Source organism: Gossypium hirsutum, chromosome D04 (genome assembly GCF_007990345.1).
Source record: "Gossypium hirsutum isolate 1008001.06 chromosome D04, Gossypium_hirsutum_v2.1, whole genome shotgun sequence".
Lineage (NCBI taxonomy): Eukaryota > Viridiplantae > Streptophyta > Magnoliopsida > Malvales > Malvaceae > Gossypium > Gossypium hirsutum.
In genome coordinates, this window is record NC_053440.1 from 27,953,057 (window position 1) to 27,979,627 (window position 26,571).

The following is a 26,571-nucleotide window of genomic DNA, read 5'->3' on the forward strand; positions in this document are numbered from 1 at the left end:
ACCATATCAATGACCTCAACATAATGGTGTAGCTCCACAATATTTGCAATATCTCGGTTAAGGCCGACGAGAAATCGAGCCATGGTGGCTTCTCGATCTTCCTCCACATCGGCCCGGATCATGGCCACTTCCATTTCCTTATAGTAATCCTCCACGCTTCGTTGGCCTTGAGTTAAGCTTTGGAGCTTTTGATACAACTCCCGGTGATAGTAAGCAGGAATGAATCGCTTTCTCATTATGGCTTTCATTTCCGCCCATGTAGACACGGGACGTTCGCCATTGCATCTTCGGCTCATCGTGAGTTGATCCCACCATATTATGGCGTATTCGGAGAATTCTATAGCAGCTAACTTTACCTTCTTGCTTTCCGAGTAATTATGGCACTCGAAAACTAACTCCACCTTCTTCTCCCATTCAAGATAGGCCTCGAGATCCGACCTTCCTTGAAAAGCAGGAATCGCCATTTTAATGTTTTTTAAATCATCATCGGTCCTCTCTCGATCTCTTGGTCCCCGTGCTCGTTGGCCTTATCGCCTTGCACTTTGTCGCGAAGCTCGATCACTTTCAACGTCACTTGCTTCATATAGATCATTTGCATGTTGCCATGGACGTTCTCGCTCTCTTCTCGGAATAGGAGGGGTGTTCGCACGTTGGCTTCGTTCCTCCATTTGTTCCATTCGTTCATAAAGGGAATCAAATTGAGGTTGGAACAAACGAGAAATTTCTCGCACGATTGCTTGAACTTGTAGATCGGGCACTTCGCCTCCGGGAACGTTTCTCCTTGGTTGAAGATTAACTCCTCCACCAGCGGCATTCGAGGCTCCTCCACTTGTTGCTCGTCGTTCCGGGCTCCTTGACATGATGATTAAAATTAAGAAAATATCCTCACCACAAAAAAAAAACCCTCACAATTCACTCACAAGAAAAGAATTCACTCCTCTCGTGTTTCACTCTATTTTCGGCTTTTATCTTGATGTACTCTCTTGCCTTTTACCTCTCAAATCCAACTCTCGATATTCCGAAAAGCTACTTAGATTTATCCACACTTGTGGGTCGGCTTCAAGGGGTTTGCAAGGGAAAGTCGTATGGTTTAGGGTAGGCTCGAAAGAAAGAAAGGCTTAAGATGTGGCGTATAAAATGGATTCACTAATTGGGAATTTTTTTTAATAGCGTGAAAGTTCACTAAAATGGGTATAAAGGAGTGTAGAATGTGATTTTAGAAAAAAATTTGTTGAAGTGTCTCCAGACTCTTTTTTTTTTACGGATCTTTCACGTTCTTTTCGTCCGCACCTAGACCGTATGCAATTTTTTTTTTCAAAATTTTTTTTTCGATTTTTTTTATTTCTTTTTTTTAATCTACAATTTACGTACCTAAATTAACCAGCTCTGATACCAACTGATACGAGCTCGTTTCGTATGAAATAACGAGTTGTAATATTTCCCGATCAAAATTAGGTAGTGTCGGCCTTGAAATAAATTCAAGTCTTGGTGTTTAAAATTAAATGGCTTTGGGAAACAAGGGAGTTTGATGGAGTGTTGTTTGCTGGATATTTCAATGAAAATAAGTCGAACCCTTATTAGCAAATAAGGACCCGGGGCTTAAGGTTTCAAAGAAAGAAAGGATTTGGGATAAAACCGAGACCCTCTATTTAGCAAAATAGGAACCTACGGTATGAAGAACGCCACACCAATGGTGATAAGTTCGAAACAAAGTCAGATTGATGCCACTTGTTGAAGATAAGTCAATTTGAGCTTTGGAGAATAAAGAGAGTGAATTGCCTCACTAAAATGATATTTCATTCAGAAGTTTGTCAAAAAGTCCTTTTACAAGAAAATGAGTAACTATTTATAGCCTAATGCCTAGTAGCCGAATGGACATATTCTAGACTTAGTTTCTAAGCAAACATTGAACAAAAATGGCCAATGTAGGTTCGGCTGAATGGTGACCATACATGAAGCTTCCATATTAAGCAAATGAATCTTGGGAATGCATGTAGCAGCTACATTCAGCTGATGAGCTTAATTGATCATTCAATAGGCAACTCTTGCTGAAAAATTATCAATAATAAAGAGGGCACTTGAACAGCCACATTAGGTGTGAATGGACGGTTTTGAAGAGCCTTAAAATGTGAACACCAAGAACCGAATGGCCAAAATGTATCTAGCAATGTGAAGGAAATAATGGCAGCTTGAAAAACTATCTCTTTAGCCGAATGGTCACTTAGAGAACTTCAATAATCATCACACCATTTTTAATGTAATTCATGCATGTATCATTAGGTGCATTGAATCCAACATGCATGCATCTTACACACCACATTCGGCCAACCTTTCCCATGCATCTTCCACATTCGGCTGAACCTAAATAAAACAAATGAACCTCATTAATTTAACTCAATTCAGCTGAACATAATATGAACATACTAATTAACATTAAGCCGAATTAAATATGTACTAAACAAGACACATTAATTCGGCTGAACATAGTTAATTCATGTAATATATTCAAACAAATTAAATGACATCTAGACACCTTTAATTCAACCAAATCAACATATTAAACACTTGTAATAAATTAAGACATATTTAAAAGCTGTAATGAAACTTATTTAAATGCTTATTTAAATGGTCTAAAATTCCAACAGCAAATTAATTAGCTAGAACGAAATTCAGCTTCAAAGAAGTTGAATATGTTCAGCTCGTTTTTAAACTCCTTGCTATCATTTTCCTCAACCCGTTCCACCATTGCTAAAATAGCATCTTTGAATCATTTAGCTCTAGCTCGCGTTATTGGACCAATGGGCAGCTTAATGGCTTCTTGTTCGTTCTCCATTTGGTTCGTAGGCAAGCTCACATCACTTTTTATACTTGATCACGTACGGGAAAGACTCCAAATACTCCACCCACTTCGCATGACGTTTATTGAACTTGGTTTGTCCTTTCAAATGCTTTAGAGCCTCATGGTCTGAATGAATTACGAATTCCTTCGGCCATAAATAGTGTTACCATGTCTCTAGGGATCGAATCAACACATACAATTCCTTGTCATACGTTGGGTAGTTCAACGTAGCTCCATTGAGCTTTTCACTAAAGTACGCAACGGGTCGTCCATCTTGCATCAAAGCAGCGCCAATGCCGATACCTGAAGCATCACACTCTATCTCGAATGTCTTATTAAAATCAGGTAAAGACAACAATGGTGCATTAGTTAGACATTCTTTAAGCTTATTAAAAGAATTCTCTTGCTCATCAGTCCATACAAAAGGAGAATTTTTCTTAATTATACCTGTCAAGGGGGCAGCTACAGAACTAAAATTAGGCACAAACCTTCGGTACAAGCTTGCCAACCCATGAAAACTCCTCACTTGGCTGATGTTAGTTGGACGCGGCCATTCGTTGATCGCCTTAACCTTTTCTTGATCAACTTCTAAACCACGAGCACTTACCACAAAACCTAAGAAGACAACTTCGTTAGTGCAAAAAGAACATTTCTTTAAGTTGGCATAAAGTTTCTCTTTTCGCAACACTTCAAGCACCGCACGTAGGTGTTGAATATGATCTTCCAAACTTTTGCTATAGACTAAAATATCATCAAAATACACAACACAAAATTTCCCAATGAACGAACGTAAAACATAATTCATGAGACGCATGAAAGTACTAGGAGCGTTGGTAAGTCCGAATGGCATTACCAACCATTCATACAAACCATACTTCGTTTTGAACGCAGTTTTCCATTCGTCTGCCTCCCGCATTCTAATTTGATGATACCCACTTTTTAAATCAATCTTCGAAAACAATTGGGCTCCACTAAGTTCATCAAGCATGTCGTCGAGGAGGGGAATAGGATGGCGATATTTTATTGTGATTTTGTTGATAGCGCGGCAGTCAACGCACATTCACCATGTTCCATCCTTTTTAGGGACCAACAATATAGGAACCGCGCACGGACTTAAGCTTTCACGAATGTAGCCCTTCTCCATTAATTCGGCTACTTGCTTTTCCAATTCCTTCGTTTCCTCAGGATTACTTCTATATGCTAGCCTATTTGGAATTGCAGCACCGGGCAAAAAGTCGATTTGGTGCTCGATTCCTCGAATGGGAGGTAGGCCATTTGGCACTTCTTCGGGAAAAACATCTCCAAATTCCTGCAACAAAGAAACGATAGGAGTAGGCAAAGTTTTTTCAAGATCGTTAGTTTCCAATAAACACTCTTTGTACATAAGTACAAAGATGGGTTGCCTTGCCAACATCAATTTTCGAATCTCTCTTTTTGTAGCAAAAACACTCATTTTTTTATTTTCATACTCTTGTTCTTTGTCTTTTGTCACTCTTGTTTTTATCTCACTCTCATCATTCGTTTCTTTCTTTTTCTTTTCACTCTTTTTTTTCTCTTTTTCTTTTCCTCACTCAATAGATTGCTTCATCTTAAGTTGGTCTTCATGCACTTGCTTCGGTGTGAGCGGAGCTAATGTAACATTCCTTCCAAGGTGCTTGAATGAATATCGGTTTGTATAGCCGTCGTGGACTACTCGTCGATCAAATTGCCAAGGACACCCCAATAACAAATGTCCCACGTGCATGGGCACGACATCACAAATCACCTCATCTTGGTACTTGCCTATGGAAAACGCCACTTTTGCTTGCTTCGTCACCATGTGATGTGACCATGCCCCAAGCCCCATCAAGTCCTCGTCTTGATTCCCTCGAGCTTCCAAAGGGACCAATGAACTGAGCTAGGTCCAAGCGATTTCATGAACTTGTTTCAGCTTTATTGTTCAAGTTTTGGAAGGAGAATCAGCTCGTTGAAGATGGGGAAGCTCGATCCAATTCCTTGAAGAAACCATGCACCTTAGTGCAAGCTAATTTCAGCTCAATTCCAGCTCCTTTAGCTCAATTCGACTTTAATCAGCTCACTTGAGCTCAATTCCACCTATTTGAGCTCAATTTAGCTTCTTTCCAGCTCGTTAATTTTATTATTTGAATAATTTGAGTGATAGTTTTATTTTAATTATTTTTACTACAGCTCATAACCGAATTTTCTAGCTCAATTCAGCTCATCAAGAATTTCAACTATCATTGAGCTAGCCGAATTTATTATTAATTATATTTTATTTATGTCTTTATTTTAATTTGTTAAATATGTCTTGATATTATTTAATTTAAGTTGAATGTACCTTGAATCTAATTTGTTTATATCTTTTGTAGGTACATCCACATGTGGGAACACAATTAATGAGGATTCATGAACATTTCTGGTTCAATGTATGTTCGGGTACATGCATGACTACCTACAACGAATGGTTGCCTTAAAGATGATGCATGAATGATTTAATACAATGAATGGAAGAATGCATGAATATTCACTTACATGCATCGGTTGCTGTCCATTGATCTCCTAAGTACCTATTCGACCAAAAGGCATCTATTGAAGTGTCCATTCACACCTTGGCCGAACCTAGACATGTCCATTGCTCTCCCATACATTCACCAAGCCTTCAAGTTCATTTCCTTAGCCATGAAGCTGCCCATTGAAGTACCATTCAGCCGAATTTGGACATAGCCTTTAAAGATACATTTCTAGATTAGTTTAATTCAATTAAAGCCGAATTTACTTAGTCTATTTGGCTATCTAATGTAATCTATAAATAGTTCTTTTCTCTTTGTAAAAAGGTTAGAAAATTCTGATTATTAAACTTGATTGTGAGGTTTCCTCCTATCCTATTTCGTACGAGTCTCGTTCTGACTTATCTAGCTCGCTAGTGGCGTCAACCCGACTCCTTGAACTTATCACCATCCTGGTGTGGCGTTCATCCACCTTTTTATACCTTTGGTTCCTACCTCTCTATAGGTAACGGGTCAAGGTCCATCTTCGACTTCCATTAAACCCACCTTAAGCAATATAAGTCCCGGGGCAATACTTTACATGGTATTGAATCGTTCTTCGCTTGAGTTCAATTTCCATTCCATTTTATCTATCTACTTAAACTTTATTTTCTTTGTTAAACCGAACCTATCCATTCTCCAAACCAAGCCATTTTTGAACCCTTTTAATTACTTCCGCTTAAAACAACTCCATAAAGTTATCTCCATTCGACATCAACCAATACTTCTCGTCGACGATCGGGCAACTTAAGTGAACTCGACTCCATCAACCAAGCCGGATCACATCACCTTGAGTTCACCTCCGTCATTTAGCCATTGTGATATGAGTCACAAAGGCCCAACCCAAGCTCAAGAAGGTGATGGGCTCAAATCAAGAAAATCAAGATTCACTTTCTTGTTTTCAAGAAAGTCAAGAAACCGAATCTTGGCCCAATTTTGCTGTTTGGAGCGATTTCAAGAATCAAGAAAATCAAGATTTCAAATCTTGGAAATTTTGGTCCAAGAAACCAAATCTTCCAGCCAACACGCATTGGATCTCCGTTACGAGCATCAACGACCCAATTTCAGAAGGAAATGGATCACGAGCCCAAATTCTTGAAGGCGAGGCCCAATAACCAAATTCCAGCCCAATCAAGAAATTCCTTCATACTTAATTGAAAATCAGGCCAAAATGTCAAAGGGCCCAATTTATAAACATTTTAATTGTTTAATTTAATTTTTTAAGCTGTAGGAACATCCATGTAAAATTCAGCCCAAAAACAGCCCATATATATGCTTGGCCGAATTTTCCTTTATTTTATTCTATTAATTAGGTTTAATTTTATTAGTTACTTGTTAGATTAGGATTACTTGAGGCCTATTTAAAGGCATGGCCAGCCACCCCTTGTATATAACACTTAGATTCATTCTTAAATTTCAGATTTGAGAGAACAGAATTTTCTTTGAGTTTTCTCCAAGATTTCTCTCTTGAGTTTTCTTTAGAAGTTGTTTTAACAATCTTTTGATTGTGGGAGCCATCTCCAACCTTCTTATTGCCATCGATATTGATATGGAGTTGCGCGCAGACCAAGATCGAGTTGCCAAGTCACGAGAAACTCCTACGAAAGCTCTAATCGAACAGATCTGAAATCAAAACAAAGAATAAGATTAAAAACAAATCAGATCTGGAAATTAAGATCCCCAAAACAATCAAGAATAGCCAAGAATCAAAGATCTTATGAATAGATGTTTTCGGAATGCAAAAACACGAAATCGATCTCCAAGATTGATTTTCAACAAGCCGAATCTGTCCAAGAACTAAACCGATGAATAAAGCCCCAAATTCCAGCAACTTGATTTTTCCCAAAATTCCAGCAACCTAAAACAGTCAGTTTTGACAAGAAGAATTCGACAAGATTAATTGGAAAAGATAAGTTTAGTCGAATTTGGCTACCAAGAATGAGTACCGATTGATCTTTTTGAGTAATAAAGATGGCTGGAAATTCACAAGAAGAATAAACAAGTTAGATCAAAAGAATCGGCATAAACAGAATTTAAAAGAAAAGAATGAACAGCAAGAAAGTAAATTGAAGTCCTAAAGATCCTTGAAATCCCGAAAGATTTCACAAATCTCTTCAAACGGCTCTAATCTCCCCTCCAACGAATATCGGTGGCAAGAAGAAGGTTGAAGATGGCTCCCACAATCCAAAGATTGTTAAAACAACTTCTAAAGAAAACTCAAGAGAGAATTCTTGGAGAAAACCCCAAAGAAAATTCTGCACTCAACAAATCTAAAATTTGATAGAAAAATAATAATAAGATGTGTTTACAAAGGGTGGCTGGCCAATGCTTATATAGGCCTCCAACAAATCCTAATCTCATAAGTAACTAATAAAAATTAAACCTAATTAATAAAATAACAAGGTAAATTCGGCCATGCACTTATATGGGCTGTTTTGGCCGAATTTTACATGTAATGCTCCTAAAGATTAAAAAATTAAATTAAACAAGTAAGATGTTTACAAATTGGGCCATTTGACATTTTGGCCTGATTTTCAACTAAGTATGAAGAAATTTCTTGATTGGGCTAAATTTTGGTTATTGGGCCTCGCCTTCAAGAATTTGGGCTCGTGATCCATCTCCTACCAAAATTGGGTCGTTGATGCTCATAATGGAGATCCAATGCGTTTTGGCTGCAAGATTTGGTTTCTTGGACCAAGATTTCCAAGATTTGAAATCTTGATTTTCTTGATTCTTGAAATCTCTTCGAACAGCAAAATTGGGCCAAGATTCGGTTTCTTGATTTTCTTGAAAACAAGAAAGTGAATCTTGATTTTCTTGTTCTCTCGTGTATGCATCTAAGGCCTTGCTAACAAGCTCTTGAATGGTCCCATTTAGTTTGGACCGCATTTGTCGGGCCTTTGATCTTGTTATTGGGCCTTGTGGCAATTTGAGCCCATCACGTTCTTGAACTTGGATTGGGCCTTTATGACTCGTATCATTCCCCCTTCTTAAAAAAGATTCATCCTCGAATCTAAAAAATCAAATGGGGACAAGTCAGCTACATTAAAAGTAGAACTTACATTGTACTCACCAGGTAGATCAATTTTATAGGCATTATCGTTGATCCGCTCGAGTAATTGGAAAGGCCCATCGCCCCTTGGGTCCAACTTAGTCTTCCTTTTTGTAGGAAATCGTTCTTTCCTCAAATGGACCGAAACCCAATCTTCGGGTTCTAGTACAACCCGTTTGCGCCCCTTGTTTGCTTTGTTGGTGTTGGCATCATTTGTTTTGGCTATTCGCTGTCTAGCCTTCTCATGTAAGGATTTCACCAACTCAGCTTTCTGTTCGCCATCTAAATTCATAACGTGTTCAAGAGGTAATGGCGCAAGATCAAGTACTGTTAGTGGGTTAAAACCATAAACAAGTTCAAATGGGGAATAACCAGTTGTAGAATGAATAGATCTATTATATGCAAATTCAACGAATGGTAGGCATTCTTCCCAATTTCTAATGTTCTTTCCCACAACAGCTCGTAATAGAGTCCGTAAGATTCGATTAACTACTTCAGTTTGACATCAGTTTGGGGGTGACATGTAGTAGAATAAAGCAATTTAGTACCAAGCTTACCCCACAATACCTTCCAAAAGTGGCTAAGGAATTTGACATCTCTATCAGAAACAATTGTTTTAGGGATGCCATGAAGTCTTACACTTCTTTAAAGAATAAGTCAGCCACATGTGTAGCATCATCTGTTCTGTGACAAGGAATAAAATGTGACATCTTTGAAAACCTGTCAACAACAACAAATATACTATCTCTTCCTTTTTTTGTTCGAGGCAAACCTAAAATAAAATCCATGGATAAATCTACCCAAGGTGAAGTAGGAACCGGTAGAGGAGTGTAAAGGCCATGAGGCATTACCTTAGATTTTGCTTGTTTGCATGTAATGCACTTGGAACATACCTTTTCCACATCCTTCTTCATATGTGGCCAATGGAAGTGTTCTTGCAATATGTCTAGTGTTTTGGCCACACCAAAATGTCCCATTAATCCCCTACTATGGGCTTCATGAATCAACAATTCTCTCATGGAACACTTTGGTATGCATAACCTGTTTAAACAAAAAAGCAAGCCATCTACAAGATAAAATTTTTCAAAAGCAGTATGTCCACAATTCTCATAGATATGGCTGAAATCAGTATCATCATCATATAACTCTTTAATATGTTCAAACCCTAAGACTTTAGCATTCAATGTAGTTATTAAAGTATATCGTCTAGACAAAGCATTTGCAACTACATTATCTTTACCTGTTTTATATTGAATCATATAAGGGAATGTTTCAATGAATTCTACCCATCGGGCATGTCTTTTACTCAACTTACCTTGTCCCTTTAACCATTTAAGAGACTCATGATCTGTATGTATGACAAACTCATTAGGCAACAAATAATGTTGCCATACTTGAAGTGCACGAACTAATGCCAATAGTTCTTTGTCATAAGTCGAGTAATTTAACTGTGCACCGTTCAATTTCTCACTAAAATAAGCAATAGGTTGCTTATCTTGCATTAAAACAGCGCCGATTCCAATTCCTGAAGCATCACACTCAAGTTCAAAAGCTTTAGCAAAATCAGGTAATTTAAGCAAAGGAGCAGAACATAACTTAGCTTTTAGAGTTTGAAAAGCTTTTTCTTGGGTTTCACCCTATTTGAAACCCACTGATTTCTTTATAACTTCAGTCAATGGGGCAGAAATAGTAGAGAAATCTTTCACAAATCGTCTATAAAAACTGGCTAAACCATGGAAAGATCTCACCTCAGTTACCGATTTAGGAGTCGGCCACTCCTTAATTGCCTTAACTTTGTCCTCGTCGACATGAATACCTTGAGGACTAACTATGAAACCTAAGAATATTAGTTTATCACAACAGAATGTGCATTTATCAAGGTTGGCAAATAATCTTTCAGTTCGTAGAATATCCAAAACAGTTCGAACATGGAAAACATGATCATCTAATGACTTTGAGTAAATTAAAATATCATCAAAGTAAACTACTACAAATTTACCCAAATGTAGCCCCAAAACATGATTCATTAATCTCATAAATGTACTAGGTGCATTAGTAAGGCCGAAAGGCATAACTAACCATTCATACAATCCAAATTTTGTTTTAAAAGCTGTTTTCCATTCATCCTCTTCCCTCATTCGAATTTGATGATAACCGCTTTTTAAATCAATTTTTGTAAATATTATTGAACCATGTAATTCATCAAGCATATCATCAAGTCTAGGTGATACGCCCCGGTTCGGAAAGGAGAGTCGAGTCGTAGATGTGCCCGATCGTGAATGGAGTAATACTCGAGGGTGGACAAAATAGGTTAAGAAAGAAGAGATAAAGGCTCAAATTTAGTTCAAAAGGGGTTATGAAATGTATTGAGGATGATAGGTGAATGAAAACCAAGTATTCAAGTTGAACCAACACAATATAAGTGTGTTAACCCGGGACTTATACGAATACTTAGGAAAGGTTAAATGTTGTATGGATGGAAAACGAATAAAATGGAACCTTGACCCACTATCAAAGATGATAGGAACCTCGGTATAACTTGAACGCCACACTTTGGGTGCAAAGTGATAAGTTCGAAATACAAAAATGGGTTGACGCCACAAGGGTTACTTGATAAGTCTAACCAGTCCTTGGAGAACAATGAGAGTTGAAAACAAACTCACAAAGTAAACAAATTTCATATAAGTTTTAAAAATATATTGTCTAACCAAAAAAATGATTACAAAACAACTATTTATACTAATATTGAATGTCAAACCGAATGGTCACAAAAGGTAGATAAATGGACAGCTTCTAGATGGTGTTAACTCAGCTGAAAACATTCATGGAACGTCTTCAATGCTTGGCTGACCATTGAGCTACACGAACAGCCTTGAAAGGTGTCTTTGATGCGCACGAGGAGCCTTGAATTGAAAAAGGTATGCCAGGTTCGGCCAAGGGAGTGTACAAAGCCACTAGTGGCGTCTTCCAAGGAGCTTTGAAGAGTGAAACGACAGCCCTTAAATGCATGTCTCCTTTGAAGAATCCTAGACCTTGGGGACGGCAATGGCATCAACAATCTTTAATGTCCTTCAATAATCAGCCTTGGAAATTCGGATGGCCAGCAGCAGCTTTAAATGACGTCTTGAGCACACAAATAGCTCCTAAATACTTTCAATCAACTTAAATGAGCTGGACTAAATTTGCAAGTCCTTTGGTGTGTTCAAGACAGCAATAAGCATCAGCTTTGGAACCTGAAAACGGTCTTTAATGCTCCTTGGAAGCATGAAACGTTCAGCCTTGAATAATTAAGCAATATACATGCTTTGGCCGAATGGTCACTTGGAAATTCCCCAAACAACAGCTCTTTGCTGTACCCGAAGCAATACCAGCTTTAATGCTGTTCAATAATGTCCCCCCTTGCATGCTTTCATTAATGTCGTCCATGCATGGTGAATATCTCATTTAATTCATGTTTTGCTTCCCTTTAAATGCCGTTCCATACATGGGAACATCTCATTTAATTCATGTCTTTGCTGCACATTAAATCAGCAAGCAGCTTCTTTAATTTCGTCCATTAAATGGCCACATGAAAAAGCACAAACAACTCCTTTAATGTCGTTCCTTGCATGTAGAACAGCATCTTTAATGCATGTCTTGCTGTACATTAAATTCGGCCAACATCCACTTCCTTAAATTGCCGTCCAAGCCATTAAACCTGCAGCCAAATAATTAAATTCGGTCATTAATATCTACTCATTAAAAATCAGCATCTTAAGACAAATTAAATTGGCAGAAATTTGATCAATAAATATGCTCATAAATTCGGCTGAAACTAATGAAAAACATCAATAAATTCGGCAACTAAGACACATTTAATTCAGCATCCTAGACAAGTTAATTAAATTTGGCTGAACACTAAATAACAGCTTAGGCATAATAAATCAGCAATAAGACACATTAAATAATTGTAATAAGGCAAACACATTTATGCTAGGTAATAATTAAAACAAATTAAACATGCAATAAACAAACATAATTAAAATGTCCAGATTTCTTAATTAAACACTTAGTAATTATTTGAGCTAAAATAACTAACTCAACTAATTAATTTATTCCGGCAAATTAAATTAAAAGAGCTAAAGAGCTAATAACGAGCTCAACGAGTTAAATTGAGCTTGAATGAGCTGACTTGAGCATGAATGAGCTAACTTGAGCTCGAATGAGTTGAACCACACGAAAAGAAATTCAAATGAGCTAAAAATTAGCTTCATCTTGCACTTGGGGCCCTCGTGTTTAGGCCAATCTCGACGGCATTGGGTTGTGACATTACATGATGCGATCAGGATCACATCATACCCTCCCTCTTGAAGACGATTTGTCCTCAAATCGGGCCACTTGCTCGAAAAAAAATTTTCAAGATCTCGAACCCTTTTGTTCATGACCCGAATAGAATCATTTCCAAAACTTTGAAAATCACGAATGGTTCGAGAAAATTTTGAATTATTTCCACGCCCTCCCTCTTTTGGAGGGAACCAATTTAGAGTGTCACCTACACGAGAATGAAAGGAATTAGAGACACTAAAAATTATAAACACAAATGATCTTTTTAGATGCTTATTCAAAATTGGGATGCTTAACCCAATGCCAGGATCAAAAATGAAATTCGGTCTTACCTTTCCAAAATGAATCAAAAAGTTCATGGACAGAAATAAATCCGAACCACAAAACAGTCGAAAGGCATAATCTCAAAAGTCAAAATTGCAAAATCCAAACCCTTTTAACAAGAACAAAGAATAATAATCTCCGGGGTCAAAAACGAAGCTTCCTCTTGCTTGGCTTGACGTTAACTTAGGAATGTATATCCCAGGTTTAAAAACGCGATTTTCATTGGTCGTTTCGCAACGCAACGAAAATTTCTTCTTCACCAAGACTTCACACATGTCAAGCAAATAGGAGTTAGGCATACATACATTCGAGCAATCAAACCCTTCATATTTCATTCGCACACGTAAACAAGAAAAGTTCACACCACAATTTAGATAATTCACATGATCATCACAAGCAAACAGATTACATGTCAACTTTTCATCACACAATCCCAATTTTTGTTTGGGCTTACCTGGACTTACTTCTTGATCAATCTTGACAATGATAGGCTTATGAGCAGAAAGATATTTCACATTACTATGTAAAACACATTTATCAACAATCAAATTATGATTTCCAATCAGATCAAGATGAAAAACTTTCTCACAAACTAAGTCTTTGCTAATCTCGTCATCAAGAATCAAGTAAGATTGAGAAGACTCAAATACAATAGATCCCTTACATGGCTTACCTTTAAGCACTTGTGGACTAGGGTCATCTACGATCTTACCTTTCTCGACTAATCGAAATCGTTTCTCCTTAGAAAAGTATTGAAGTTGAAATTGATCGATGGGATTTCGAGAAACCTGAAAAGTAGAAACAAAACAAGGAAAATTCATAGGATGGTTAGTAACAACACTCCTTTATTTTTCACTTTTATCCTTTTCATTTCTTTCTTTTTCCAACTCATTTTCAAATCCTCTTTCTTTTACCATATCACTCATTTCTTTTGCACTCTCGTTTCTTCCTTCAATCTCACTCTCTTTTTCGGTTTCCTTTTCTTTTTCGCACTCGTTTTTATTCTCAATCTCATTTTCAATTTTCTTTTCTATCTCCCACTCATCTTCTTTTTCTTTCATTTCTTTTTCATGTTCATTTTCTCGCTCGTGCTCTTTTTCTTTTTCTTTTTCACATGCTATTTCAATTCCATTACAAAAGTAGAAATCATCAAAATGAGAAGCCTTTCATTGAGAATAAGAAAAGGATTATTCATACAAATGGCAATCTTCTCTTTGTGATAAATCTTCCGTAGCCGAGTACTTTGACACTCTTGAACACGTGCACCTCTTCGTAAATAATCCTTTGTAGATGAATAAATTGAGGCACTTGTAGAGACACGTTTACTTTTTCGTTTATCATCTCAGAAGGACTCAAACTCGGAGTTTGCTTCTCTTGGTCTCGAACGCCTTGTTGAATAGAAGTCTTGATAAGAGTCTCTTGTCGAGTAGTGTCGTCATGACGATCTTTTCTTCGTCTCTTGACTTGAAGAAATTTGCTCCCGTTGGAATCGTTCATCCAACTTCTTCAATCGTTCTTTAATTGGTTCCAATTTTCTTTGAAGCATTTGACCCACCTCGTGAATAATCGTTTGATATGTTGGGTCGATCAAAACATCGTCATATTCTTCATCATCAATCCCTTCAAAACTTCTTGACATCTTTTTTTTTAATCAAACAACAAAACTCACACTTCTCTCACACAAAAAAAAATTCACACTATTTGGCTTTTACTTCTCTCGAATGGTCTCACCAATCGGTCTTGCCTTTTTCCACTCGATTTTCACCCCTCAAAGTTCTTCGCAAACTAAGTCGACAAATCAATACCGTTTGGGGTCGGCTTACAAAATTGATGTGGCTTTGGTGGGGCTGATGTCGGGATTAAAGGTAGGCTATCAAACAAAATAGAAAGGTTAAGTGTGGCTATATAGGTATGGTCCTTCGGGCAACAAGCAATGCTTTTACAAACCCAAAATGAATTTCAATCACTCTTTTTTTTTTCAATTTCGATTTTTTTTCTTTTTTTTTAATTCCGAATTTTTTTTCTTCTTTTTTTTTCTTCAATACTAAATACAAAAAGTAAAAATAAATTGAATACAAACTTTTTTTTGAATTTTTTTTCAATTTTTTTCGATTTTTTTCCTTTTTTTTACAATATCGAAATGCCGATAACTTCGATTCTTACTCCGATTCAGCTACCTCTGATACCAAATGATACGCCTCAGCTCGGGAAGGAGAGTCGAGTCGTAGATGTGCCCGATCGTGAATTGGAGTAATACTCGAGGGTGGACAAAATAGGTTAAGAAAGAAGAGATAAAGGCTCAAATTTAGTTCAAAAGGGGTTATGAAATGTATTGAGGATGATAGGTGAATGAAAACACAGTATTTAAGTTGAACCAACACAATATAAGTGTGTTAACCCGGGACTTATAGAATACTTAGGAAAGGTTAAATGTTGTATGGATGGAAAACGAATAAAATGGAACCTTGACCCACTATCAAAGATGATAGGAACCTCGGTATAACTTGAACGCCACACTTTGGGTGCAAAGTGATAAGTTCGAAATACAAAAATGGGTTGACGCCACAAGGGTTACTTGATAAGTCTAACCAGTCCTTGGAGAACAATGAGAGTTGAAAACAAACTCACAAAGTAAACAAATTTCATATAAGTTTTAAAAATATATTGTCTAACCAAAAAATGATTACAAAACAACTATTTATACTAATATTGAATGTCAAACTGAATGGTCACAAAAGGTAGATAAATGGACAGCTTCTAGATGGTGTTAACTCAGCTGAAAACATTCATGGAACGTCTTCAATGCTTGGCTGACCATTGAGCTACACGAACAGCCTTGAAAGGTGTCTTTGATGCGCACGAGGAGCCTTGAATTGAAAAAGGTATGCCAGGTTCGGCCAATGGAGTGTACAAAGCCACTAGTGGCGTCTTTCACGGAGCTTTGAAGAGTGAAACGGCAGCCCTTAAATGCATGTCTCCGTTGAAGAATCCTAGACCTTGGGGACGGCAATGGCATCAACAATCTTTAATGTCCTTCAATAATCAGCCTTGGAAATTCAGATGGCCAGCAGCAGCTTTAAATGACGTCTTGAGCACACAAATAGCTCCTAAATACTTTCAATCAACTTAAATGAGCTGGACTAAATTTGCAAGTCCTTTGGTGTGTTCAAGATAGCAATAAGCATCAGCTTTGGAACCTGAAAACGGCCTTTAATGCTCCTTGGAAGCATGAAACATTCAGCCTTGAATAATTAAGCAATATACATGCTTTGGCCGAATGGTCACTTGGAAATTCCCCAAACAACAGCTCTTTGCTGTACCCGAAGCAATACCAGCTTTAATGCTGTTCAATAACGTCCCCCCTTGCATGCTTTCATTAATGTCGTCCATGCATGGTGAATATCTCATTTAATTCATGTTTTGCTTCCCTTTAAATGCCGTTCCATACATGGGAACATCTCATTTAATTCATGTCTTTGCTGCACATTAAATCAGCAAGCAGCTTCTTTAATTTCGTCCATTAAATGGCCACATGAAAAAGCACAAACAACTCCTTTAATGCCGTTCCTTGCATGTAGAACAGCATCTTTAATGCATGTCTTGCTGTACATTAAATTCGGCCAACATCCACTTCCTTAAATTGCCGTCCAAGCCATTAAACCTGCAGCCAAATAATTAAATTCGGTCATTAATATCTGCTCATTAAAAATCAGCATCTTAAGACAAATTAAATTAGCAACAATTTGATCAATAAATATGCTCATAAATTCGGCTGAAACTAATGAAAAACATCAATAAATTCGGCAACTAAGACACATTTAATTCAGCATCCTAGACAAGTTAATTAAATTTGGCTGAACATTAAATAACAGCTTAGGCATAATAAATCAGCAATAAGACACATTAAATAATTGTAATAAGGCAAACACATTTATGCTAGGTAATAATTAAAACAAATTAAACATGCAATAAACAAACATAATTAAAATGTCCAGATTTCTTAATTAAACACTTAGTAATTATTTGAGCTAAAATAACTAACTCAACTAATTAATTTATTCCGGCAAATTAAATTAAAAGAGCTAAAGAGCTAATAACGAGCTCAACGAGTTAAATTGAGCTTGAATGAGCTGACTTGAGCACGAATGAGCTAACTTGAGCTCGAATGAGTTGAACCACACGAAAAGAAATTCAAATGAGCTAAAAATTAGCTTCATCTTGCACTTGGGGCCCTCGTGTTTAGGCCAATCTCGACGGCGTTAGGTTGTGACATTACATGATGCGATCAGGATCACATCACTAGGGATTGGGTGTCGATACTTTACCGTTATCTTGTTGATTGGGCGACAATCAACACACATACGAAACGTACCATCTTTCTTTGGCACCAATAAGACAGGAACAGCACAAGGACTTAGGCTCTCATGAATGTACCCTTTGTCTAGTAATTCCTCCACTTGCCTTTGCAATTCCTTTTTCTCCTCGGGATTGCATCTATAGGCTGGTCGATTTGGGATTGAAGCTCCGGGTACTAAGTCAATTTGATGTTCTATCCCTCGTAAAGGTGGTAAACCTTTAGGGGCCTCACTAAAAACATCCTCATAATCCTGCAAAAGAGATTGTAACATACTAGGCAGATTTTCGTTAATGTTAGATAAAGATAAATAATTTTTCCTAAACCTCACAAGGATACAAGGCTTGATACGAACTCGTCTCGTGATGTTTTGAGTCGTATGTGTTGCCCAATCGTGAATTGAGTAAGGTTGGATTCGTTTCGATTTTAAAATGAGACAAAATAGAGATAATGGCTTCAAACAAAGGTAATAAACAAAATAAAGAGGAAACAATAACAAATTAATTGGCTAAGACCGAAAATGAACCAACAATAACGAATTGTTGACCCGAATCTCAAAATGGTCTTTAGGTATTTTCGGTTAAAGGAAACAGGAAAGGAACCTTGACCCACTATCAACTATGATAGGAACCAAAGGTATATTGAACGCCACACCAAAGGTGATAAGTTCAGCAACAAAGAAAAGATGGACGCCACAAGCTATGCTTGATAAGTCAAATCAATTCCGAAAGAACAAAGAGAATTGGATAGCTCACAATTCAAATATTTCATCTATATTCAGCAAAAAGTTGTTCCCTCTATGGCTGATTACATCTATTTATAATGCTAGAACAAGGTAACCGAATGGTCAAAAACATCCACTTAATGTGCCATAAAAAACTGATGTCTTTTCTTATTCTTTGAACCAAATAACTCCTTCCATAAAATCACTTTAATTCAGCTGATTTGAATGTCTTTAATGGCTTAGAAAATGACTCTTGAGTTGTCCTTGGCTAGTTGAATAGACACCATCTCTTACCAGCTCCTTAATGACATTCAAAGGCTTGATTAATTTCTCTTAAAAGCTCCAAAAACGGCTGGAAGTGGAAGAGTTGCTGCTGAATTTTAAAGGGCATAAAATGCTCTTTAAAAACTCCTTTTAATGATCTTTAAGCTCCTTTTTTTAACAGCCCCTTTAATTATAACTCAAAAGAACTTGAACAGCCACTTATTAAATGTGTAACAGCCTTGAATTGTAACCACTATAAGCTAAAACGTCACCTGCAATAAACACATTAAAATGAGTTTATTAAACACATTAAAACACTTATTAATCATAACACATATTAAACTTACTGATGTGACCACGCCCCAAGCCCCATCAAGTCCTCGTCTTGATTCCCTCGAGCTTCCAAAGGGACCAATGACCCGAGCTAGGTCCAAGGATTTCATGAAGTTGTTTCAGCTTTGTTGTTCAAGTTTTGGAAGGAGAATCAGCTTGTTGAAGATGAGGAAGCTCGATCCAACTCCTTGAAGAAACCATGCACCTTAGTGCAAGCTAATTTCAGCTCCATTTTAGCTTTTCTAGCTCGTTTCAACTCCGACCAGCTCAATCGAGCTCAATTTAGCTACAATTTAGCTCATTTATTTTATTGGTTGAATAATTAAAGTATTTTATTAACTTAGTTTAAGTTATTATAGCTCACAATTATGTTTTGATTTATTTCATGTTTTTAAAGTTGTCTTAGCCGAATTTAATATGTTTAGCTTAAGACTTTATTAAATTTGTCTATTTTAAATTTATGTGTTAATTAATATATCTATTTTTAATTAATTTGTTCATGTTTCATGTAGGTACAGCCGAATGTGGAGATTCATTCAAGCTAGGTGCATGAACGTCTACTTACAATGCATGATGTGGGAACACAATTAAAGATGATTCATGAATGGGCTGGTTCAATGAACGTAAGGATGATGCATGAATGATTTAATACAATGAATGGAAGAATGCATGAATATTCACTTACATGCATCGGTTGCTGTCCATTGATCTCCTAAGTACCTATTCGGCCAAAAGGCATCTCTTGGAGTGTCCATTCACACCTTGGCCGAACCTAGACATGTCCATTGCTCTCCCATACATTCACCAAGCCTTCAAGTTTATTTCCTTAGCCATGAAGCTGCCTATTGAAGTACCATTCAGCCGAATTTGGACATAGCCTTTAAAGATACATTTCTAGATTAGTTTAATTCAATAAAAGCCGAATTTACTTAGTCTATTTGGCTATCTAATGTAATCTATAAATAGTTCTTTTCTCTTTGTAAAAAGGTTACAGAATTTGATTATTGAAAACTTGATTGTGAGGTTTCCTCCTATCCTATTTCGTACGAGTCTCGTTCTGACTTATCTAGCTCGCTAGTGGCGTCAACCCGACTTCTTGAACTTATCACCATCCTGGTGTGGCGTTCATCCACCTTTTTATACCTTTGGTTCCTACCTCTCTATAGGTAACGGGTCAAGGTCCATCTTCGACAATCCATTAAACCCACCTTAAGCAATATAAGTCCCGGGGCAATACTTCATATAGTATTGAATCGTTCTTCGCTTGAGTTCTATTTTTCCATTCCATTTTAACTATTAAATTATAAACAATATTTCTTTATTTCACCGAGCCTATCAAACATCTATCCAAACCATCTTTTAACCCATTTTCTCAACTTCCGCTATAAAAAATCATCTAACTCCATCTATCTACAAAATCGAACAAACTTCTCGTCGACGATCGGGCAATCAAGTGAATCGACTCAATCAACCGAGCCAGATCACATCACTTACTTAAATAAATGAACTAAAACATATATGCAATAATTATTCCAGCAACTAGTTTAATTAAAGAAGCATAATTTAAAGAACTTAATTTATGCATCAATAAATAATCCTAGGAACTAGATCAATTAAGAAGCATCTTATTTAATAAAGTTCAATAACTAACTCATGTATTAAAACTTTAAGATAAGTTAAATTAATTGATCAGCAACTTATTTATTAAACTAAAACAAGTTAATTAAAAGAAACAAATTCAGCTTGCAATAAATTGCAAGTAACGCCTTTTGAACGGTTTGAAGCACGACTATCAAATCCGGCCACTCCCTCTTCCCAAGCTCGTTCCACATAACTTGCTATTGCATTTCGAAATCTCTTAGCTCGTGATCGAGTTATTGGTCCTCGTGGCAGCTCAATGGATTCGGTAGTAATTTCCCGGGCTAAGGTTGCATCATTCCCCCCCTCTTCGAGGCGATTTGCTCCCAAATCGTCACCTACATCGAAAAGAGATAAATCAGCAACATTAAAAGTAGCACTAACCCCATACTCACCAGGTAAATCTAACTTATAAGCGTTATCATTAATTCTCTCCAAGACTTGAAAAGGTCCATCTCCTCGTGGTAATAGTTTGGATCGCCTTTGAACGGGAAATCTCTCCTTGCGCATGTAAATCCAAACCCAATCACCAGGTTCAAATATTACTCGTTTACGGCCCTTGTTAACTTGATGTGCATATTGCTCCGTTCTTCGTTCAATATTATCCCTAACTCGCTGATGTAATTGTTTCACAAAACCTGCCTTTTTCTTTCCATCTACATGCACCAATTTATCAAAAGGTAAAGGCAATAAATCCAATGGAGTTAAGGGATTAAATCCATACACTACCTCAAATGGTGAAAACTTGGTAGCTGAATGTACTGATCGATTGTATGCAAATTCAATGTGAGGTAGACACTCCTCCCAAGTTTTTAAATTCTTACGTATAATGGCCCGCAGTAGTGTTGACAGAACTCTATTAACAACCTCTGTTTGGCCATCAGTTTGGGGATGACTTGTTGTGGAAAATAATAGCTTAGTTCCAATCTTTCCCCATAAAGTCCTCCAAAAGTGGCTGAGAAATTTAGTGTCTCGATCTGAAACAATGGTTCTTGGAATTCCATGCAATCGTACAATCTCCCTAAAAAATAGATTGGCAACATTTAAAGCATCGTCAGTTTTGTTACATGCAATGAAATGAGCCATTTTTGAAAACCGATCAACTACAACAAACACAGAATCTTTGCCATTCTTTGTTCTCGGAAGACCCAAAACAAAGTCCATAGAAATATCCATCCATGGCATTTCTGGAATCTGTAATGGAGTATAGAGTCCATGTGGCTGGACCCTTGATTTCGCCTTCTTGCAAACAATACAGTGATTGCACACTTTAGCCACATCTCGTTTCATCTTTGGCCAATAAAAGTGTTCTTGAAGAACGACCAAAGTTTTGGCAATACCAAAATGTCCCATTAAACCCCCACTATGTGCTTCATGAACCAGCAAATTTCTAGTTGATCCTTGGGGTATGCACAACTTATTTTCTCGAAATAGGAATCCATCTTGCTGATAGTACCTATCATACGCACCTTGCACACATAACTTGTAAACTTCTCCAAAATCAGAATCATCAGCATATAATTCCTTTAAATAAGCAAAACCAAGTAACTTAACATCCAAATAATTTAAAAGAGCATACCTTCGCGATAAAGCATCTGCAACGATATTTTCATTACCTTGCTTATACTTAATCACATATGGAAAGGATTCTAAGAATTCTACCCATTTTGCATGTCGTTTGTTAAGCTTAGTTTGCCCTCTCAAATGCTTCAAAGCCTCATGGTCCGTGTGTATAACGAACTCCTTAGGCCAAAGGTAATGCTGCCATGTTTCTAATGCACGTATCAATGCGTACATTTCTTTGTCATATGTGGGATAATTGAGCGTAGCTCCATTAAGTTTCTCACTAAAATAAGCCACCGGTCGCCCATCTTGCGTTAAAACCGCACCTATTCCTATTCCAGAAGCATCACATTCTACCTCGAAAATTTTGTTAAAATTCGACAAACATAAAAGTGGAGCATTAGTCAAGCAATCTTTGATTTTAACAAAAGCAGATTCTTGTTCATCAGACCAAATAAAAGGTGAATTTTTTTGATAATACCAGTTAATGGGGCAGCAAGAGTGCTAAAATTCGGTACAAACCTCCTATAGAAGCTTGCAAGGCCATGAAAACTTCTAACTTGGCTGATGTTATTCGGTCGTGGCCATTCTTGTATTGCTTTAATCTTCTCTTGGTCCACCTCTAGTCCATTCACACTTACAACAAAACCTAGAAAAACAACTTTGTCAGTACAAAAGTTACATTTCTTAAGGTTTGCATATAATACTTCCTTTCGTAAAACCTTCAAAATAGCATGCAAATGTTCAAGATGTTTAGTTAATGATTTGCTGTAAATTAAAATATCGTCAAAATAAACTACGCAAAATCGACCAATGAAAGACCTCAATACGTGGTTATCAACCTCATGAAAGTACTCGGTGCATTGGTGAGGCCAAAAGGCATCACTAACCACTCATACAAACCGTATTTAGTCTTAAATGCAGTCTTCCACTTGTCCCCCTCCCACATACGAATTTGATGATAGCCACTTTTCAGATCAATCTTAGAGAACAATTTTGCACCACTAAGCTCGTCCAACATATCATCAAGTCTAGGAATGGGATGTCGGTATTTGACGATAATTTTGTTGATAGCTCGGCAATCTACGCACATCCTCCATGAACCATCTTTTTTAGGCACCAACAGAACGGGAACCGCACATGGACTTAAACTCTCCCGTATATAGCCTTTTTCCATTAATTCCGCCACTTGTCGTTGCAACTCTTTAGTTTCCTCTGGGTTGCTTCGATAAGCTGGTCGGTTTGGAATTGTAGCTCCGGGAATAAAGTCTATTTGGTGTTCAATACCTCGAAAAGGAGGCAATCCACTTGGCACATCTTCCGGGAAAACGTCTTTGAATTCCTGAAGCAAAGAAACAATAGACAAAGGTAAAGAATTATCAAGTTCGTTAGCATCAAATAAGCATTCCTTGTACATAAGTACAAGTACGGGTTGATGCAACAACAATGATTTTCTTATCTCTTTTTCTCTCGCAAATACGCTCATTTTACCACTCTCAATTTCTTTTTGACTTTCTTGTTCCTCTCGTACTTTTACCTCCACTCCCTCAATTTTTTCTTTCTTTTTTCATTTTTCTTGTCTCTCTCTTTTTCAATCTTTTCCTTCAACTTCAATTGATCTTGGTACACTTGCTTTGGAGTCAATGGCGCTAAAGTTACATTCTTGCCTCGATGCTTGAATGTATAGCGATTTGTATAACCTTCATAGATCACGCGCCTATCAAACTGCCATGGACGTCCCAAAAGTAGATGTCCCGCATGCATAGGAACTACATTGCACACCACTTCATCTTGGTACTTTCCAATAGAAAATGCCACCATAGCTTGTTTTGTTACTTTCAGCTCACCTCCATCATTTAGCCATTGCAACTTGTATGGAGTTGGATGTTTAGTTGTAGCCAAACCTAGCTTTTCCACCAACATAATACTAGCTACATTAGTACAGCTACCACCATCAATGATCATACTACATACCTTGCCTTGAATGTGGCATCGAGTGTGAAAAATATTCTCCCTTTGTTGATCAGTTTAAACACTTTGAATACTGAGGCTACGCTTCACCACAAGAATTTCTCCTTCAACGGGTAACTCTAAATCTTCATCATCGGATGGCATTTCAGGTTCATTTTCATCCTCTTCCTCCGACTCAACTTCTCCATCAGCTCTTATCACCATAATTCGTCGATTGGTGATGTGATCCAGCCCAGGTTAATCGAGTCGTTTCACAAAGTTGCCCGATCGTCTACGAGGAGTAGTTGGAGTTGTCAAAATTGGGTGATTTAGGCTAAGGGTTGCGGAAGCTTTGAGAGGGTTTAGATGAGTGGTTTGGTGTTGATAAATTCAGTTTAGAATAGAAACAAGGTAGGTTAGAAAAAGGTAATTGATGGAGATGGAAAATAAAACTTAAACGTCAAGAATGTTCAATACTAAAAAGTATTGCCCGAGTCTTATATTGCTTAAGGTGAAATTTGTGGAAGGATAGAAGCGAACCTTGACCCAATACCTATATAGAGGTAAGAACCAAAGGTATAAAAATATGGTTGAACGCCACACCGATTCGGTGATAAGTTCAATGGAGTTTGGATTGACACCACTAGCAAGCTAGATAAGTCGCTTCGAGACTCGAACGAAAGAAGAGAGGAGGTAACCTCACAAGAACAAAAGTTCTATTAAGTTTAATTGATCAAATTCTGTAACCTTTTACAATAAAAAAAATAAACTATTTATAGGCTCTCTAATGCCTATTAAAATTCAGCTACTAATGTGTTCACACAACAATTAAAAATGTTCACACTTCAAGCATTAAATCTCTGTTCATGGATAGTGTAAGTTCATGCGTGGTTGAATAATCATGTTTCTTCCCAAAACCCGTTCATGCATGCTTAACCAATAAGAAAGCTTCCTTGTTCCATGAATGTGCATCTTCAATTCATATCCAACCCCTCTTGGACGAATGCTAGGTGCATGGGTCATGCATCTCTCTTAATTAAAACTTTAATGATTGGCTGGTTCATGAATGGAAGCATGTACCTTGTAAATTCGTTCTCCCCTTTGTACATGCACATTATACATTCAATGTGATGAATTAAGGTAATATTCCCTCCCTTTGGACGTTCATGAATCCACCCATACACATGTATAGGAGCTGATTGGTCAAATTGAGGTGTGAATGGCTTAGATGCTGCCTTGGGAATACGATCGGCCAAGCTTGTGCTTTAAGTTGCTGGACACCTTTTGGCCAAATAGGTGCCTTGGGGAGCCAAATGGATCAGCCACCATTCATTGAAAGAGGCCTTACATGCACCGTCCCATACATTGAACCTATCATGCATGAACCTTGTTTAATTACTCTCCAAATTCAGCTCACCTACAAAAACACATGAACCAAAATTAAATCACATAAAATTCAGCTGAACAAACATTAATATAATTTAGACACACTAATTAAACATAAATTAAATTAGACAAATTTAATAAAGTCTTAACAAGACATATTAAATTCGGCCAAGACACATTTAAAACATGTAATAAGTCAAAACATAATTATGAGCTGTAGTAATTTAAGCTAAATTAATAAATTACTTAATTTATTCAGACATTAAAATAAATGAGTTGAAATAAACTTAAGCCAAGCTCAAACGAGCTAAAGTAAGCTAAATTGAGCTCAAACGAGCTAAATTAAGCTCATGTGAGCTAAATCGAGCTGGGAAAAACTAAGATTGAGCTTGTTGAGCTAAGATTGAGCTTCATCTTGCACTTGGGGCCCTCGTGTTTAGGCCAATCATGATAGCAAAGAGTTGTGCCACAACATGATGCGATTGAGATCACATCAATTGGGACATTGACTAGCTATGTGCCCTCGGCCTTGACACTTGAAACATCTTATGTCTCTTGTGCGATTTGGCGCTTGCTCATTTTTATTTCGACTTGTCTCTCCAATGGGTTGATTTGATTTAACTGCTACAGTCGGCTCTTTTGTTCTAACAGGGGGTTTGTTGACTCCTTGATTCCATTTGTTGGTTGAAGAATTGGCATAGGGTCTACTAACTCCTTTTCGCTTAAGTTGCTTTTCAACCTTAATCGCCATGTGAACCATGTCCATCACTTCAACATAGTGTTGTAGTTCAACTATGTTGGCAATGTCACGGTTTAAACCGCAAGGAACCTAGCCATGGTTGCCTCTCGATCCTCCTCGATAACAGCTCGAATCATCACTATCTCCATCTCCTTATAATAGTCTTCAACACTTCTATTTCCTTGAGTAAGGTTTTGAAGTCGTTGATAAAGATCTCGATGGTAGTATGATGGAATAAATCTTTTCCGCATGACTGATTTCATTTCTCCCCAAGTAGAGATGGGTCTTTCACCATTTCGTCGTCGACTAGTTACAAGCTGGTCCCACCACACTATGGCATAATCAGAAAACTCAATTGCCGCGAGTTTCACCTTTTTACTCTCCGAATAGTTGTGGCAATCAAAAACAAGCTCAATCTTCTTTTCCCACTCCAAATAAGCTTCAGGGTCATTCTTACCTTGGAATGGTGGAATTGTCATCTTGATATTCTTAAGATTATCATCTGGTCGTTCACGATCTCTAGGACCTCGTTGTCG

The 26,571-nt window shown here is 37.3% G+C and overlaps 1 pseudogene; it reads right to left on the minus strand.

The window, feature by feature from the left end:
* Positions 1–3,899: 3,899 nt before the first annotated feature.
* LOC121216105 (uncharacterized) overlaps positions 3,900–26,571 on the minus strand; it is a 41,238-nt pseudogene continuing 18,566 nt past the window's right edge.